This window comes from Oryctolagus cuniculus, chromosome 7 (genome assembly GCF_964237555.1).
Source record: "Oryctolagus cuniculus chromosome 7, mOryCun1.1, whole genome shotgun sequence".
Taxonomy (NCBI): Eukaryota; Metazoa; Chordata; class Mammalia; order Lagomorpha; family Leporidae; genus Oryctolagus; species Oryctolagus cuniculus.
This window is the reverse complement of record NC_091438.1, coordinates 4,401,006-4,420,551: the sequence shown is the minus strand read 5'-3', so window position 1 is coordinate 4,420,551 and position 19,546 is coordinate 4,401,006. Positions and strand designations below refer to the sequence as shown.

Sequence of the window (19,546 nt, the reverse complement as noted above, 5' to 3'; positions counted from 1 at the left end):
CTCCTGAGGGAGCCAAAGTTGAGAGAAGTATGGCTTTCTCTTTTCTCTGCCATGGTATATGCCTGTCTACTCCTGAAGAGAAGAGTAATCTGGCAAAAACATCGCTTTATCTTCTGTGCCAAAGGTTCCCATTCTGTGGGATAAGTGAACTTTTTTCACACCAGCTTGCATAAAAACACCAGGCAGCCCCATGCTGTCAGTGAATTAGCAGGTCACCGACCACTGCTGGGTCTTGGAGTACTGGCAGAGCTGTGGCTCAAGTTCTCATCGTCTGAGGCAGTGGAACTCATTGATCCGTCCAGGGTGCTTTTGGAAATCTGTGCCAAAGAGGTTGCATATTTGTAACAACCAAAGCTTGGTGCCATTGGCATTATGGCATTTACACAATCCAAGAGTGACAAGCCATCTGCTCTGCCCTGGCTGTATCAGCCTTGCCAGCACTGGTAATGTCTAAAGGCAATGTATTGAGGAAGTTCCTTAACATCATACTGGTGGTTGAAGATAAAGTTGAAGGTTACAAAAAGATCAAGGAGGCTGTTTTGCTGCTTCAGACTCTTAAGGCCTGGCATGACATCAAAAATGTCTATGCCTCTCAGAGAGCTGGCAAGGGCACAAGAAGAAGCCAGCAAGGAATCCAGCACAAGGGCGGGGGATATCCAGACTTCGAGCCATTGAAGGCCTGTAAACCAATCATTTGGCTTGGCCCTGCCAAAACAATGACAGGTAGGCCTATAAATTCAGTAAGACTATAGCAGATTAATTTTTAAGGTGAAAATTATGGCCTGCGAATGATGTTATAGATATCCAAATGGTCCTCGGCAGAGAAAGGTCCCCACCCCTAGAGGGCCTTCAGCAACATCCTTGGAATTATTCTGCTCAATTTGAAAGCTTGCTCCTGGGGGGTACGTGGGATGTTCCTGAACTTGGACTGAAAGTCTTTCGGGAAGTTAGGTGAATTATATAGCACTTGGCATAAAGCTGCTTCTCTCAAAAGTACCTACAACCTTCCCATGTACAAGATGCTCAATACAGATCTTAGTGAATCTTGAAAAACGCAGAGATTTAAAGAGCTCTCCAAGCACCACACCAAAAAGATTGATTGCAGAGTACTGAATAAGAATCCACTGAGTTTGGTTTGGTGGCTTTGTAAAACCAGGAGCCTCTTAATGATTATTAGTTTCTTTAGGTCATTAAAATACATAAAACCATATCAAAGGCCATTTCCCCCTCACAGTGCTCCTCTTCCATTTCCATATTTAGGTTTAAATGTGTGAACTTGAGCTGCCATTATTAATTTCCCTGTAAAGTGATTCTACATGTGCACACACTTGTCTTTCCCCTGCCACCTGGAATGTTCTTAAGATGCCAGCAGTGCATTTCTGTCTGCATTCACAGATGCAACCGGAAACTTTTAAGCCAAACTACGATATGCAGCGCTATGGGGCTTTTTTTTTTTTTTTTTTTTTTTTTTTTTGGTCCAAATACAGTGAGATTTCCTCTATTCACAAGAGCTGCCACATTTCGGTATCTAGTAATAGAGCTGCTTAAAGGAAAAATTCTAGCTTGATTGTAATGTCAATAAAGGAAAGATGTTGCATCTTATGTGATTTTAAACCATAAATAGATGAAGGGCTCTGATAGGCTACTAGGAGTTGGCTTGGAAACAGTCCTTGGTCTCACAGGTTACCATTGTCTAGGGATGTCTGAGCTGTTTTCAGATTTAGGACTAGCACAGTGTTGTCTTGTCTTTGGTTGCAGTCTCATTTGGCTCTGTTTCTTGCACCACCAGAGTGTTCATTATCACTTTAAAGTGTATTGCTACAACGGTGGAACAACAGCGTGATGCAAGACAGTGCAGATTAACAGTAGAGGAGAAATCGTGCCCTTAGTGTTAACAATGTGCCTTTTGTTCTGAATGCCATGTTGTAGGGCATGCATTTTTTGGCCTCTTTAACTCTTTGAATACTAGGCAGTAAGGATGGGACCCACCTCTGCAAAGATACATCTGTCTTAAATATCTAGTTCCAGGCCTTAATAGAAACCATAAGGCATGAATCATCATCAGGCACTGAAAAAGATAACCATCGGTTAGTTACACAGGGAATTCCTATGTTTTAAGGGGTTAAAGATGGTCTTTGTTGTATCTTAACATCAAACTGATTTTTTAAATGATATTTTTTTTTGTTATGCTAACACTAGACAAAAATCAACTGTATTTGTAAAAATTTACCTCAAATGATTTAATTTTATAGTCTGATTAATCCCAGGGCATTTGGTATGAACCAAAGTGCATTCCTTTTCTATGTGCCTGGCTCTAGTAAGGGTGGCCAGGGATTTTTACAATTTGGGTGCAAGGCACTTAAGCCACTTTTAAACTTAATGGGTGGTTTGGAGTCACATTAAATGACTCCATTGGAATGTTAGGAAACACTTTAGGCATCAGTAGCATTGGGCCATATTGGAATCTTAAAATAAAAGTGTGAATTATTTTAAAGAGAGCATTCATTTTTGTAATTTTTTTCATCAAGAATATTTCTGGTAAGCAGAAGACTTTTTAAAAACCTGATTTGGTTGGTAAAGGTTTTAATATTGACAACATAATGCTGTGGTAGCATCTAAAAAAAAGTATTCGTGAACTCTTTGTTTCTTAGGGGCTTGTACATCTCTCTGCTATGGACATATATAAAATTCATTGTAATTATACTCAGCTCAACTGCTACAGTTATGTCTAGGCAGGGGCTTGGGTTTTTATCGAGCAACAACTTAGACATGTGACTGTAATATGCTGCAACTGTGTGTACTGAAAACATGTGAAAATGGTCGAATGTGGACTGTGTACATATGTATGTAAACATTTCTGTGAGATGCTGCTGTCGCCACTTAACATGGAATATGTTCTAGTGGATTTCAATCCTAGTGGCCAGTTCTATGATACTGTATGTATTGTACAGCTGATGACAGGAGTAAGACTGTTTAGTGAATATTTGTTAAAATTTATTGTTGTGGCCAGAGATAATTTCAGAATAAAATTTTAATGTCCTACCTTAAAAAAAAAAAAAAAGAATCCACTGAGTAACATTCCAGCCATGTTGAAGCTAAACCCATAAGCAGACTACGAGCTGGAACACCATTCCTTGCCAGTCCAGGAATCATAAACTCTGGGTGGAGAGGCGGCAGCAGCATTAGCAGCCAAATCAGACCAGAAGGGGTTTGCAGGCAAGAAGCCTGTGGTAGTGAAGAAAAGAAAGAAGGCTGCTGGTGTCAGGAAGCAGAAGTCTTCGGTGGGGAAAAAGGCTGCAGCTTCCAAGAAGCCAGTTGCTTGCAAAGAAGCCAGCAGAGAAGAAAACTGCCACAGAAGAAAAGAAGCCTGCTGGATAAACTCTTAAATTTGCTTATTGCATAAAGGTCAAATCTTTTTGGACAACTTATTTTGAATAAAGATACTATCAGAGAGACAGTGTGGAAAAAAAAAAACCCTATACATGTTAAATGCATGCAGTTTATTTTCTGTCAATTTTACTTTTACAAAACTGTATTAGAGCATTTACAAATAATTTTAAATTAGTAAAATTAAATCCATCATGAAAATCAGTAACCAAAACAATCCTATTTAGAAGTAAATAACAAAACACATAAGAAACACATCTAACCAACAAAGGCACACATAAACTGAAAGTGAAAGGATGGAAAAAGATATTCCACGCTAATGGAAAGCAAAACAGAGCGGGTGTTGCCATCCTAACATCAGATAAAATAGACATTAACACAAAAACTGTTAGAAGAGACAAAGGAGGGCACTCTGTAATGATTAAGGCTTCAATTCAACAGGAAGATGTGACTAAAATAAATGCATATGTAGGTTTGGCACTGTGATGTAGCAAGTAAAGCCATTGTCTGCAGTGCTGGCATCCCATATGGGTGGTAGTTCAAGTCCCAGCTAGTCTACTTCTGATCCAGCTCTCTACTATCACCTGAGAAAGCAGTAGAAGATGGCCCAAGTCCTTGGGCCCCTGCACCCACATGAGAGACTCAGAAGAAGCTCCTGGTGGCCAGCACCATGGCTCACTAGGCTAATCCTCTGCCTGCAGCACCAGCACCCTGTGCTCTAGTTCCAGTCAGGGCGCCAGATTCTGTCCCAGTTGCTCCACTTCTGATCCAGCTCTCTGCTGTGGCCCAGGAAGGCAGTGGAGGATGGCCCAAGTGCTTGGGCCCTGTACCCACATGGGAGACCAGGAGGAAGCACCTGGCTCCTGGCTTTGGATCAGTGCAGTGCCATTTGGAGGTTGAACCAATGAAAGGAAGACCTTTCTCCCTGTCTCTCTCTCTCTCTCTAAGAAAGAAAAAGAAAGAAAGAAAGAAAGAAAGAAAGAAAGAAAGAAAGAAAGAAAGAAAGAAAGAAAGAAAGAAAGAAAGAAAGAAAGAAAGAAAGAAAGAAGGAAGGAAGGAAAGAAGGAAGGAAAGAAGGAAAGAAAGAAGGAAAGAAAGAAGGAAAGAAGGAAAGAAGGAAAGAAAGAAGGAAAGAAGGAAAGAAGGAAGGAAAGAAGGAAAGAAGGAAGGAAAGAAGGAAAGAAGGAAAGGAAAGGAAAGGAAAGGGAGAGAAAGAGAGAGAGAGAGAAAGAGAGAAAGAGAGAAAGAGAGAAAGAGAGAAGGAAGGAAGGAAGGAAGGAGCTCCTGGCTCCAGATCGCCACAACTCCAAGAGTTATGGCCATCTGATGGAGGACCACTCTGTGTCTCTCTCCCTTTGCCTCTGCCTCTCTGTAACTCTGCCTTTCAAATAAATAAATAAATCTTTTTTAAAAATCAAAAAATGTTTATGCACCCAATTATAGAGTTCCTGGCTACTTAAAAGGAATTGTTAATAGATTTAAGGGAAATATAGATTCCAATACAACAGTAACAGAGGACTTCAACACTTCACTTTCAACAGTGGGCAGATCAACTAGACAGAAAATCTACAAAGAAACAATACAGCTAATCAATACTATGGACCAAATGGACTTAATGGATATCTGCAGAAATTTTCACCACATAGTTGCAGAATACACATTCTTCTCCTCAGTGCATGGAACTTTCTCTGAACACAATGGGATGAAGTCAGAAATCAACAACATAAAAATCATTATATCATGTGAAAACACATGGAAACTGAACAACATCCTTCTGAATGAACAGTGGGTCATAGAAATCAAAAGAGAATTCAAAATATATATATAAATGAATGAAGATGACAATACATCATATCAAATTTTATGAGATGCAACAAAAGCAGTGTTAAGAGGGAAAATTATAGTAGTTGGCACCTACTAAAAAATTGGGAAAGTAACAAATAAATGAGCTATCAAGGCATCTCAAGAATCAAGAAAAACAACAACAAACCAAAATCCAACTTAGTAGGAGGAAATAAATAATTAAAATTTAAAAATAAATAAAAAAAAATTGAAGCTAACAAAACAATATAAAAGATCAGTGAAATGAAGAGCTGGGTTTTTGGAACAATAAACAAAACTTATACACCATTGGCTCAACTAACCAAAAAATAAGAAAAGAGGGATAAGACCAAATCAATAAAAATCTGAGAAGAAAAAGGAAATGAAAAACATATACTACTGAGACAAAAAGAATCATCAGGAATGACTAAAAAGAGCTATATGCCAAAAAATTGGGAAATTTAGAAGAAATGGAAAGATTCCTGGACACATACAATCTACCAAAATTGAGTCATGAACACACAGAAAATCTAAACAGACTAATAACCAAGATGAAAACTGAATCAGTAATAAAAACCCTACCAACAAGAAAAGCCCAGGACTGGACGGTTTCACTGCTGAGTTCTATCAGACATTTAAAGATCTGATTCCAATTCTTCTCAAGCTACTCAAAACCACTGAAAGGGAGGGAATCCTTCCAAATTCTTCTATGAGTCTTTTGTCACCATAATTCCTAAACCTGAAAAAGATGCAACAGACAAGAACTACAGACCAATTTCCCTGATGAACATAGATCAAAAATGTTCAAATATTTACTAATCAAATCCAACAACACAACAGAAAGATCCTTCACTCTGACCAAGTATGATATATCCCTGGTGTGCAGGGATGGTTCAACATTCACAAACCAATCAATGTGACACATCATATAAAAAACTGAAGAACAATAACCATATAGTTAACTCAATAGATGCAGAGAAAGGATTTAGTAAATTGCAACATCCTTTCATGATAAAAACCTTAAGCTGGGGCTGGTGCCGTAGCGTAGCAGGTAAAGCTGCCTCATGCAGTGCCATTATCTCATGTCAGTGTCAATTTGAGTCCCAGCTGCTCCAGTTCTTATCCAGCTCTCTGCTATGCCCTGGGAAAGCAGTAGAAGATGGCCCAAGTCCTTGGGCCCCTGCACCTGCATGGGAGACCCAGAAGAATCTCCTGGATCCTGGCTTCAGATTGGCACAGCCCCAGCCATAGAGGTCAATTGGGGAGTGAACCAGAGGATGGAAGACCTCTCTCTCTCTTTCTGCCTCTCCCTCTCTTTCTGTGTAACTCTTTCAAATAAATAAATAAATATTAAAAAAAACTTAAGCAAATTTGATATAGAAGGAACATTTCTTCACACAATCAGGGCAATGTATGACAAACACACAGCTGGCATTCTATTGAATGGGAAAAGCTGAAAGAATTCCCCTTGAGATCTGGAACCAGACAAGGGTGCTCACTCTCATTTTTGCTATTTAATATAGTCCTGAACCATTAGGCAAAAAGAAGAAATCAAAGTGATACAAATTAGAAAGGAAGAAGAATTCAAACTATCCCTATTTGCAGATGACAATATGCAAGGGATACAAAACACAACTCTGAGAGACTACTGGAACTCATAGAAGAGTTTGATAAAGTTGCCAGATATAAAAATCAACACACAAAAACTAATAGCCTTTGAATACAAAGACAATGTCATGGCCAAGAAAGAACTTTTAAGATAGATGCAATTCACAGTACCTACAAAAATAATTATTAAATATGTTGGAATAAATTTAAGCAAGGATATCAAAGATCTCTGTGATGAAAATTACAAAACATTAAAGAAAGAAATAGAAGAAGATACAAAAAATGGAAAAATTTTCAATGTTCATGGATTAGAAGAATCAATATCATCAAAACGTCCATATTACCAAAAGCAATTTATAGGTTCAATGCAATACCAATCAAAATACCAAGGACATTCTTCTCAGATCTAGAACAAATGATGCTAAAATTCACATGGAAACACAGAGACCCAAAATAGCTAAAGGAATCTTATACAACAAAAACAAAACCAGAGACATCAAAATACCAGATTTTAAGACCTACTACAGGGCAGTTATAATCAAAAGGGCCTGGTACTGGCACAAAAACAGACATGTAGATCAATGGAAAACAAATTCCACATATAGTAACAACTTACCTTTGACAAAGGAGCTAAAATCTAAAATCAATATTTGGAGTAAGGACAGTCTCTTCAACAAATAGTGCAAGGAAAAATGGACCTATGCATGCAGAAGTATGAAACTAGACCCCTACCTTACACCTTACACAAAAATCTACTCAAAATGGATTAAAGACTTAAATGTATGCCCCAATACCATCAAATTACTAGAGAACATTAAGGAAACTCTGCAAGGCATTAGCATAGGCAAAGACTTCTTGGAAAAGACCCCAGAAGCATAAGCAATCAAGCCAAAATTGACAAATGGGATTATATCAAGCTGAGAAGCTTCTTCAGTGAAGAAGAAATACTCAGCAAAGTGAAGAAGAAACCGATAGAATGGGAGAAAATTTTTCAAACTACACAACTGAAAAAGGGTTAATATCCAGAATCTATGAAGAGCTCAAAAATTCAGCAACAACAAAACAAGCAATCCAGTTAAGAAATGAGCAAAGGACTTGAACAGGTTTTATTTTATTTTATATTATTTTATTTTATTTTATTTTATTTATTTATTTATTTTGACAGGCAGAGTGGACAGTGAGCGAGAGAGACAGAGAGAAAGGTCTTCCTTTGCCGTTGGTTCACCCTCCAATGGCCGCCACGGCCAGCGCGCTGCAATCGGTGCACAGCGCTGATCCGATGGCAGGAGCCAGGTACTTATCCTGGTCTCCCATGGGGTGCAGGGCCCAAGCACCTGGGCCATCCGCCACTGCACTCCCTGGCCACAGCAGAGAGCTGGCCTGGAAGAGGGGCAACCGGGACAGAATCCGGCACCCCAACTGGGACTAGAACCCAGTGTGCCGGGGCCGCAAGGCGGAGGATTAGCCTAGTGAGCCGCAGCGCCAGCTTGAACAGGTATTTTTTGAGAAAGGAAATTCAAATGACCAACAGACGGCTGAAAAAATGCTCAGGATCATTAGCCATCAGGGAAATGCAAATCAAAACCACAATGAGGTTTCACCTCACTCCAGTGTAAATGGCTCTCATACAGAAATCAACATCAGAAATCACTCATTTGAAACAGCAAATGCTGGTGAGGATATGGGGAAAAAGGTACCCTAACCCACTGTTGGTGGGAACGTAAACTGGTGCAGCCATTGTGGAAGACAGTATGGCGATACCTCAAAAATCTGAATATGATCCAGCAATCCCTCTTCTGGGAATTTACCCAAACCAAAAGAAATCAGCATCTGAAAGAGTTATCTGTACCCCATGTTCATTACAGCACAATTCACAGTAGTGCAGATGTCCATCAACTGTTGACTCTATAAAGAAATTATCATATATATACACTATGGATTATTTTATTCAGTTGACAAAAAAATGAAATCCTGCCTTGCAACAAAATGGATGGAACTGAAAACCATTATACTTAGTGAGATAAGTCAGTCCCAAAGAGATAGATATCATGTTTCCCCTGATTCGAGGTAATATAGAATACCTAAGATATAATGTACTGGAGTGAAATGGACATTTTGAAACTTGATGATTGTTTATACCCTTTATCCCTTCCATTGAGTAATAGCTTTTTTTTTCTTCATACTATTTGTTGAACTCTTTTACTTGGTGTAGGGTTAACTTTACACCCACTAAGTAAACTGAAAGTAGATCTTTGTAAAAATTAAGAGTGGGAATAGAAGCAGGAGAAACAAAAAGGGTTGGAGTGTGGCAGGAGGGTAAGTAGGATGTGAAGTATCACTATGTTCCTAAATCCATATATATGAAATACACGAAATATGTATAACTTAAATAAAAGTTTAAGAAGTCTACACTAACCAAAATCTAGGAGAGAGCTAACAAACTGCAAAAGTATTAAGGAAATTACATAAAAAGTAATTAATGAGAAAAGAGAGAACACATTTAAAGAGTTTATGGAAACAGAGTATAGGAATTCTCAAAGAAAAGAAAAGGAGGAATGATAGAGGAGTGTAAATGAAACAATAGTTGGATAGAACAAAGATGTGTAGCCTCAAACGGAAAGTGCATACCAAACAGAATAAAACAACACTACATATACACACCTAGTAAAGAGTAGAAAATGAGGAATAGGGGCCGGCGCTGTGGTGCAGCGGGTTAAAGCCCAGACCTGAAGCACCAGCATCCCATATGGGTGCCAGTTCTAGTCCCGGCTGCTCCACTTCCAGTACAGCTCTCTGCTATTGCCTGGGAAAGCAGCAGAATTGGCCCAAGTGCTTGGGCCCCTGCACCCGCGTGGGAGACGCAGAGGAAGCTCCTGGCTCCTGGCTCCTGGCTTTGGATCAGTTCAGCTCTGGCCACTGAGGCCATCTGGGGAGTGAACCAACGGATGGAAGACCTCTCTGTCTCTACCTTTCTCTGTAACTCTGTCTTTAGAACAAATAAAAAAATTTTTTTTAAAAAGAAAGTGAGGAATAAAGAGAAAAATATAATTCTTTAATTTCAATATCAAGTAAGATAGATTACATTTGTTAATAGGAGACATCTAATTAGTTGGAAAAAGGAGTAGTATCCCCAAATGATGTCAGCTTAGAATTTTATATCTTGGGGCGGGGCCATGGCTCACTTGGTTAATCCTCTGCCTGCAGCACCGGCATCCCATATGGGTGCTGGATTCTAATCCCATTGCTCCTCTTCCAGTCCAGCCTCTGCTATGGCCTGGGAAAGCAGTAGAAGATGGCCCAAGTGCTTGGGCCCCTGCACCCGCATAGGAGACCAGGAGGAAATACCTGGCTCCTAGCTTCAGATCCGCGCAGTGCCGGCTGTAGCGGCCATTTGGGGAGTGAACCAACGGAAGGAAGATCTTTCTCTCTGTCTTTATCTCTGTCTATAACTCTACCTATCAAATAAATTTAAAAAAAAAGAATTTTATATCTTGATAAGCTATAGTTCAACAGTAAATGTGAATTTCAAATATTATATGCATAAATGAAGAATATTATTACCCACAGACACTTGCTGAAAGAAACAGCTCAAAAGCTGCCTACCAGGAAGAAAAGTGAATCCAAAGGAGGGAATATATTCATGGGCACGTACTGCAAGAGGACATTGGGACAGGCACAGTGGTATAGCAGGTAAAGTTTCTGCCTGCAGTGCTGGCATCCCATATAGGCACCAGTTCAAGGCCCAGCTGCTCCACTTCTTATACAGCTCTCTGCTGTGACCTGGGAAAGCAGTAGAAGATGATCCAAGTCCTTGTGCCCCTGTACCTGCATGGGAGACCCAGAAGAAGCTCCTGGCTCCTGGCTGAGGATAGACCCAGCTCTGTCCATTGTGGTCATTTGAGGAGTGAACCAGTGGATGGAAGACCTCTTTTTCTCTCTTTGCCTCTGCCTCTCTGTAACTCTGCCTTTCAGATAAATAAATAAATAATTTAAATAGTTTATTTAAATAAATAATTAAATTTAAATAAATCTTTTTTAAAAAAAGAAACAAAGAGGGCATCATAGTGGATTTTTAAGTCAGTTAAATGCTTTTTATGAAATGCCAGAAAAATAAGAAAATAAAAAATAAGAGATAGAAAATAAAGGGATGAAAAATATAGTCTAATGAAATACTAACTGGGGTGGTGCTGTGGCCTAGTGGGTTAAGCTGCTTTCTGCAGTGCCAGCATCCCATATGGGCTCTAGATCAAGTATTCACCATTCCACTTCCAATGAAGCTCCCTTCTAATGTGCCTAGAAAAGCACAGAACATGGCCCAAGTGCTTGGGCCCCTGCACCCATGTGGGAGGCCCAGATGAAGCTCCTGGCTCCTGGCTTCAGGCTGGCCCAGCCCTGGCTGTTGCAGCCATCTGGGGAGTAAATCAGTGCAAGGAAGATCTCTTTCTCTCTGTTTCTTCCTCTTTTTTCTCAGTAATTCTGCCTTTTATATAAGTAAATAAATCCTTAAAAATAAATAAATAAAATACTAATTAAAAATGAACTTGGTTCACAATATTATTGTCAGACAAATTAGAATTTAATAGAAGAAAGCATTAGCAGCAATTAAAGGGATATTATGTAGTAATAAAAGGAACAATGACCATCAAGAAGAAATTAAAATCATGAACCCATGTATGTACCAAACACTATAGCTTTAAAATATGTAAAGCCAAAACAGATAGAATTGCAAAGAGAAAGATTTTAGGCAAAATTTGGGAAGGTGTATGTTTTTTTTTTTTTTAAGATTTACCTATTTAGTTTGAAAGAGTTACAGAGACAGAGGAAGAGAGAGCAAGCCAGAGCTCGTTCATTCCCAGATGGCCAAAATAGCCGGTGCTAAGTCAGGCCAAAGCCAGGAGCCATGATCCAGGAGTCTACCACATGGGGTTCAGGGACCCAAACCACTTGGACCATTTTCCACTATTTTTCCAGGGTGTTACCAAGGAGCTGGACCAGAAGTGGAGCAGCCAGGACACGAATGAGCACCCATTTGGGATCTGGTGTCACAGGCAGAGGCTTTACCCTCTATTCCACAGTGCCATCCCCCAAATTTAGGACAGTTTAAAAGCACATAAAATTTTACTAACAATATACAGAAGACTTGAAAAAGACGATGTTAATATAGAACAGGATATACAACTAATAGATCTTATATATTCTCTTTAAAAATAAACAATACCAGGGGTTTTCAAGTTGGTGGAATAGGGAGGGAGCTCACTGCTCTAGTTTAGGGAAAGACAGTTTTTTAAAAAAGGGGGTGGAGGAGAGTGCAATTTCAGGCAAATTTTAAGAAGAAAGTAGGAGAGGAAACTCCACACAAATTAGAGGGACACTGTGGGCCTATGTGGAGGGTGTGGACATGCACAACTCAGGACCCCAGCAGCTGAGAGCCTCAACACCAGCTTTGGAGAGTGAGGTGAAACCAGACTGCAGCAGTCCAAGCCACTGACAATAAAGCTTTGGGAAGACCATGGCACGAGTCTGCCTTGGAGCCCTGTGGGAAACAAAGTACCAGCCAACCTAGAGGAACAAAATGGTGGGAGACATGTCTCTTTCTCTCTCCAACCACCTGGCATCCACATCCTGTAGCTAGCCAAGGGAGGATGGACACCATTTTGGACATACACAACAGCCGCACCAGCTTGTGTCTGCACACCCAGCAACCAGCCGAGAGGAGGTGCTTGAGTCTGGCTGGGAGAACTGACAGGGGTCTTGGTACTTGTGACTGTGGGAGCCTTGTTTGCTGGGACTGTGAAAACACTGTGGCTGCATGGGAGGGTACAGGGTGCAGCTGGGACTTTGTGCAGAAATTCTGGGAGGCTCAACATGTTCAGAGCTCTGTGATTCACTAGTGAGGGTCATTGCTGTGGAATCTGTACTCACACCGAGGACTGCGTGGATCCTTTTGTGTAGTTCTGGCAGCTCAGATGTAAATAGTATCCACTGGGGCTACAGCGACTGGTCTCCTTTGAGGAAAGGAGGTGAGCATGAAAATATGCCAACAAAGCAGAAAAACCTCCCATCTGAAAAAAAAAAAAAAGAGAGAGAGAGAGAGATTTACCATGCCTAACCTTGGAGTCATCTTGGATACTCCCTTCACCCTGGGGCACTGAACAGAGCTCCCTGGCAGCATCCAGCACATACCTCTGAGTATTCACTGAAAGAGGGGACACTCAAATAAGCCACAGAGGCAGAGTCCAAAGGTAAAGCCATCACAGAGGAGAAAAAATAAAACAAACAAACATTCTTCTGAAGAAATGTCAGAAATGGAATTAAAAAATTGATCATAGGATTATTTATAAGCAATCAGAAGCAAATCCATGAAGTAATGAAATCTGTACATGACATGAAAGAAAATTTCTCCCATGAAATTGAGATCTTTAAGATCTCAAATCAAATGAAATATTGGAAATGAAGACTTCAATAGAACAAATAAAAAATATGGTGGAAAGCCTGAACAACATACCTGGTGAAGTAGAAGAAAATTTATCCAAGTTATAAAACAAATCTCTGGAAATGTTACAGTCAAACCAAAAAAATATATAAATAAATAAATAAAAATAAAAGGAAGGAGAAGAAGAAGAAATTAGAAAACTAAAAAAGAATGATGAAGACTTATCTTATGGGATACTACCAAACAGCCCAACACATGGGTCTCAGGAGTTCCTAAAGCATGGAAAGAGAGAATGGATTAGTGAAATAATAGCAGAAAACGTCTTCAGTTTGGAGAAACAAAGGGTCGTCCAAGTACAGAGCTCCTAATAGACATGACCAGAAAAGATCTTCACCACAATACATTGTAGTCAAACTCTCCACAGTAAAACATTAAGGAAAGATTCTAAAATTTGCACTACAGAAAAGTCAGATTACTTTCAGAGGATCTCCAATAAGACTTACAGCAGACTTCTCATCAGAAACACTACAGGCTAGGAAAGAATGGCAAGATATTTTCCAAGTCTTAAGAGAAGGAAACCTGTCAACCCAGAATACTGTACCCTGCAAAGCTCTCATTTATGAATGAGGGTGAAATAAAGGCCTTCCATAACAAACAGAAATTGAAAGAATCTGTCACGATTCATTCAGCCTTACAAAAGATGCCTAAGGATGTGCTACATAGAGAAACACAGAAACATGGTCATCACTATGAAAGAAGGTGAAGGCAGAAAATCCTCCAGGAAATCCAAAGTGAAAAACAGGAATACTTATAGGAAAATGTGAGGGCCAAGTCCTTACAGACCAATAGTAACCTTGAAGGTTAACGGCCTCAGCTCTCCAGTTAAAAGATACAGACTGGCTGGATGGATTCAAAAACAAAACCCATCTATTTGCTGCTTGTAACAAACACATCTCACCAGCAAATATGCATGCAGACTGAAAGTGAAAAAAATGTAAAGAGATATTCCATGCTAACATGTTGGTGAGAATGTAAACTGGTACAGCCGCTGTAGAAGACAGTATGGAGATACCTCAGAAATCTGAATACAAGGGCTGGCGCTGTGGCATAGCAGGTAAAGCTGCTGACTGCAGTGCTGGCATCCCATATGGGCATTGTTTTGAGACTTGGCTGCTCCACTTCCAATCAAGCTCTCTGCTGTGGCCTAGGAAAGCAATGGAAGATGGCCCAAATCCTTGGGCCCCTGCACTCACATGGGAAGACCCGGAGTTCCTGGCTTCGGATAGGTGCAGTTCCAGCCATTGCAGCCAACTGGGGAGTGAACCAGTAGATGGAGGACATCTCTCTCTCTCTCTCTCTCTCTCTCCTCTCTCCTCTCTCCTCTCTCCTCTCTCTGTGTAACTCTGACTTTCAAATAAATAAACAAATCTTAAAAAAATCTGAATCTAGACCTACCATATGACCCAGCTATCCTACTCCTGGGAATTTACCCAAGGGAAATAAAATCAGCATTTGAAAGAGTTATCTATATCCCCATGTTTATTGCAGCTCCATTCATAGTAGCTAACATATGGAATCAAGCCAAATGCCTGGATAAAGACTGGATAAAGACTGGATAAAGAAATTATGGGATATGTACACCACAGAATTCTACAAAGAATTAAAAAAATGAAATCCTGTCATTTGCAACAAAATGGATGAAACTGGAAAACATAATACTTAGTGAAACAAGCCAGTCCCAAGAGGACAAATACCATATGTTCTCTCTGATCTTTGATAACTTAATAGAGCACCTAAAAGGTAATCTCTAGAAGTGAAATGCCATTTTGAAATGTAATGACTTTGAACAGCCCTTATCTTGACTGTTAAGTAACAGCTTTTTCATACTATTTGTTGAACTCCTTATTTAGTATAGAGTTAAGTGTATGTGTTATAAAGTTAATTGAAAATAGACCTTAGTAAAAAAAAAAAAGGAATGGGAATAGGAGTGAGAGGAGGAAAAGGTGTAGGAGTGTTAGTGGGAGGGCAGGTGCAGTGGGAAGAATTACTGTGTTCCTACAGCAGTAATTATGAAATGCATGAAGTTTGTATTCCTTAAAGAAAAGGTTTCTGGGGGAAAAATACATGATCCCATTGAAATAAACCTGATTATCTACTAGACCACAAAAGATGCCTTAATCATTCCAAAGAATTGATGTCACAAATTCTGAAATCATAATACAATTAAATTAGAAATTAGTAATAAAGATGATCACATGACCTACCAAATTACACATTGTGTTTGTACCTTATAAATAATGCATGAGTTAAAGACAAAATATGATATAATCAAAACTTATGGATACAGAACATGCTAACTGTAAAAATGCATAGCCTGTAGACATTAAAGTATTAAGTGCATTTTAGAAAATAAACAGAAAGAATTCAAATAAACAAACTATGTGTCAATTTCAGAAGAGGAATAAAAGAATAAACCTAACCAATGTACATATTAATTCTTTTTTAAAAAAATCAAGAAAACACAAAAATCAATCACACCAAAGCCTAAGTGGGAGTGACATCCAATGAGAAATGCACACATTTAGCAAGATGAACTAAAGAAAAATTAGGGAGGGAAGAATGCACAAATTACAAAGTTATATATAAAATGGGAAGGAAAACATACAACAGCTTAAAATGTGGAATCATTAGAGATTTTAATAACCACATACAACTCAATGTCATGAATTTTTTTTTTTTTTTTTTTGACAGGCAGAGTGGATAGTGTGAGAGAGAGAGACAGAGAGAAAGGTCTTCCTTTTGCCATTGGTTCACCCTCCAATGGCCGCTGCTGCCAGCGCAGCTGCGGCCGGCGCATCGCGCGCGGATCCGAAGCCAGGAGCCAGGTGCTTCTCCTAGTCTCCCATGCGGGTGCAGGGCCCAAGCACTTGGGCCATCCTCCACTGCACTCCCTGGCCACAGCAGAGAGCTGGCCTGGAAGAGGGGCAACCGGGACAGAATCCGGCGCCCCAAACAGGACTAGAACCCGGTGTGCCGGCGCCGCCAGGCGGAGGATTAGCCTGTTGAGCCATGGCGCCGGCCAATGTCATGAAATTTTAAAACTTACAGTAGCTTATTTTTTAGAAACAATAAATTACCAACATAAACTAGAATAGCTCTTCCGAGGTATATAAACAACAATATCTTTCTTATTTAAACTTTCATGGAAGAGAAAAAAGGAAAACATTTTCAATTCTTTTTATTTAAAGAGTTATTGATTATTTGAAAGTCAAGAGTTACAAAGAGAGAGAGGAAGATTGAGAGTCACAGACAGAAGAGAGATTTTTCCATCCACTGGTTCATTTCCCACATGGCCACAACTGCCAGGGTTGGGACAAAATAAAGTCAAAATTTCAGAACTCCATCTGGGTCTCCCACGTGAGCAGCAGGGGCCCAGGTTCTTGGGTCATCTGCTGCGACTTTTGCAGACACATTCTCGGGGAGCTGAGTGTCAAGTGGAGCACCCAGGACTGGAATCAGCTATCGAATAAGGGATGCTGGTGTTGCAGGAGGCAGCTTAATCTGCTGCACCACAACACTGATCCCTATTCAAATAATTAAAAAATATATCAAAAAGCATTTGGCATCAATTTTATGATGCAAAAGCACTTAGCAAATTTAACCTTTATTCTTGATAGAAACTCCTACAAGTTTGGAAACAGAGCATCTTTAATTTGCTCAACAATGTGAAATCTACAACAGAAATCATTTTCAGCGTGAAAAGAGACAAACTGTAGAAGCATTTTCACTAAAATCAGTAACAAAATAAGAATGCCCTCTACACATTAGAGAAAAATATTTGCAACTCACGAAAAGCCATGTGTTCTAATATTTAAAAAGCTTCTATGAATACATAAAGTATTTGTTTTTCCAACTGCGATGAACCTATGAGGATAGAAACTATCCTGCTCATTTCTTTGTCTCTAGGACATAAGACAGTGCCTGGCACACTGACCATATATTTGTTAAATATTTGTTGAACGCTGTAGCTTCCAAAATAGCTTTTTCCTTGTTTCAGGGATAAGAGCGCTGTCTTCCCCAGGAGCTGCACAAGTTTTCAACATACTGCTTTCAAGAAAAGTTTCTGAAAAGTGGAAAGCGTTATTTCCTGTAAAAAGCAAGTGATGTGAACACTTTGCTTAGCATCTGGAAGGGACGCCTCACACTGGTCGGGATCTGCGCTCAGACTCCTGGCTGTCATGACTCCTGGGCCTGTAGTAAACATGTCAGCATAAAAGCCTGGCCAGCTGTAGCTTCTCATTTCTGAGCACGGTCCAAGCATCAGTCTCCCTGAATCACAGACAACCGGGACTGCAGGCTACCAGGCAATTCTTGCCACCTCGGACAAAAGAAGGAAGAAAATCTTGATCAACTGGAACAAAATGCACCTTAGCGGAATTTCAGTTAGGTTCATTCTTTCCTCCGGGAGTCAGCCCCGGAACTCAGCAGCTCCATCAGCCTGAGCCAGTAGGAAGCCTCTCCTCAGAATAATCTGGAATCAGGGTAAAATACTCTCTGATCACCAGACATTCACCCTACACTGCCACACTTGTTTTTTTTTTTTTTTTTCAGCTTTGCTTATTGTTCTCTACACCCCCCCCCAAAAAAAAAACACCTTTGTTTCTGATTCTCACGTCACTTGTAGACCTATGATCAAACCCATATGCTCTTATGCAATAGCCTTCCTTCCTATCTCCTCATAATCCTGTTAAATAAAATTTTTCCTTATAAAGTCAGATTTAACTTTTACTACACGGTTTCCTCGGTGATTTCTCTTGGTGTTGCCTACTCTGTGGTATCCTGAGTCTAAATGTTTGATGAATTACGATTAACCTTGAGTTAACACTGAAAATAAAAAAGGACATGCTCGTGGAGCACAGTGTTATCCCAGCTGAGGTCATGATAGACCACCCAACCTCCAGGCAACCCAGCAGCTGACAACAGGTATTGGAGTCCATGTGAGATCTGAGTAATTTCCTACCTGAACTCAGCAGGAACTGCCCAACTGTAAACTGATGAACTAAATCATGGATGCTGTTTAAACCTCAAAGTTTGTGGGTGCTTGTCTTGCAACAAGAGGTTAACAATATGTCAATATGTCACATGCACACAGAAAAAGTGAACAAATGGGGAAAGTGCTGTGGCCCAGCAGGTTAAAGCCCTGGCCTAAAGCGCTGGCTTCACATATGGCTGCCAGTTCTAGACCTGGCTGCTCTTCTTCCTATCCAGCTCTGCTATGGCCTGGGAAAGCAGTAGAAGATGGCCCAAGTCCTTGGACCCCTGCACCCACGTGGGAAACCCGGAAGAAGCTCCTGGCTCCTGGCTTTGGATTGGTGCAGCATGGCCATTGCGGACTTCTAGGGGAGTGAACAAGTGGATAGAAGACCTCTCTCTCTCTGTCTCTACCTCTCTCTGTAACTCTGTCTTTCAAATAAATAAAATAAATCTTAAAAAAAAAAAAAGAATGAACAAATGAGTATCCATCCAGAGATTCTGCTGAGGACTCTCATGAGGGAAGGAGACAAAGGAGGACTTCAGAGAGACTGCAAACAGGGCTCGTGATCTGAGATGATGCATAGGATGTGAGTTGACAAGGATGGAAATAGGTCTTTTGAGTGTATTTTAAAAACTTCGGTTGCTATGGGGGTGTGTGGAAGTGTATCAAATGGTGTCACCCTCCCAAAATACAGAGTCATGATATTAAAGGGTTCTCTGAGTCACGCATTCACCCTAGATTTTAAAATATTTTCATAATGTTGTAAAGGAAAGCCAAAATTATATAGGAAGTCAGATTACTCTTTAAGGTACTTTTAAAACATGAGGATATATTGATCCATCCACTCATGGAAAATGTGTTAACCTTATGCATGATATACTAGATACTGGGAACAGACCAGAAAAAGCATAATTATTGTGATTAAGATTCTGATGTTCTAGTTAAAAGATATCAACAACTGCAAAGCTAGGTACAACTGTAGCAGTTATGGAATGTATTTTCCTTTTAAATATATAATTTGGAATAAAATTGATATCAGGCATGGCTGGATTCAAAGCAAAATTCATGTGGGCTAGGCAAAGAGTTGGTGAGGGACAAGCAACTAAGAGACTTTTAGCAGTCTTTGTGCTGTAGCCATATACCACTTAAAAAAAAAATCTACACCCTTCCAAGCTAATTCTACACAAAAAAGCAGAATTTCATCTTTCTTTAACCATTTGCCTCTCCTTGAACCAGTCTCGGGGAGGCACTAAGATTCACTC

General features: G+C 39.9%; 1 protein-coding gene and 1 pseudogene across 7 annotated transcripts in view; one reads left to right on the top strand and one right to left on the bottom strand.

Annotated features, from left to right (window-relative positions):
• The window catches only part of PAPPA2 (pappalysin 2), a 611,815-nt gene that overhangs the window by 580,949 nt on the left and 11,320 nt on the right, over nt 1-19,546 (bottom strand). For 5 of the 7 annotated variants that reach the window (XM_070077165.1, XM_051856950.2, XM_070077164.1 and 2 more), the window contains exon 4: nt 12,739-12,878. The exons of the other annotated variants lie outside the window; for them this stretch is intronic. The gene's annotated coding sequence lies outside the window, so the exon portion shown is untranslated. The remainder of the gene's footprint in view (nt 1-12,738; nt 12,879-19,546) is intronic. 7 annotated transcript variants of the gene reach the window in all.
• On the top strand, nt 59-758 carry LOC100356818 (large ribosomal subunit protein uL4-like; annotated as a pseudogene).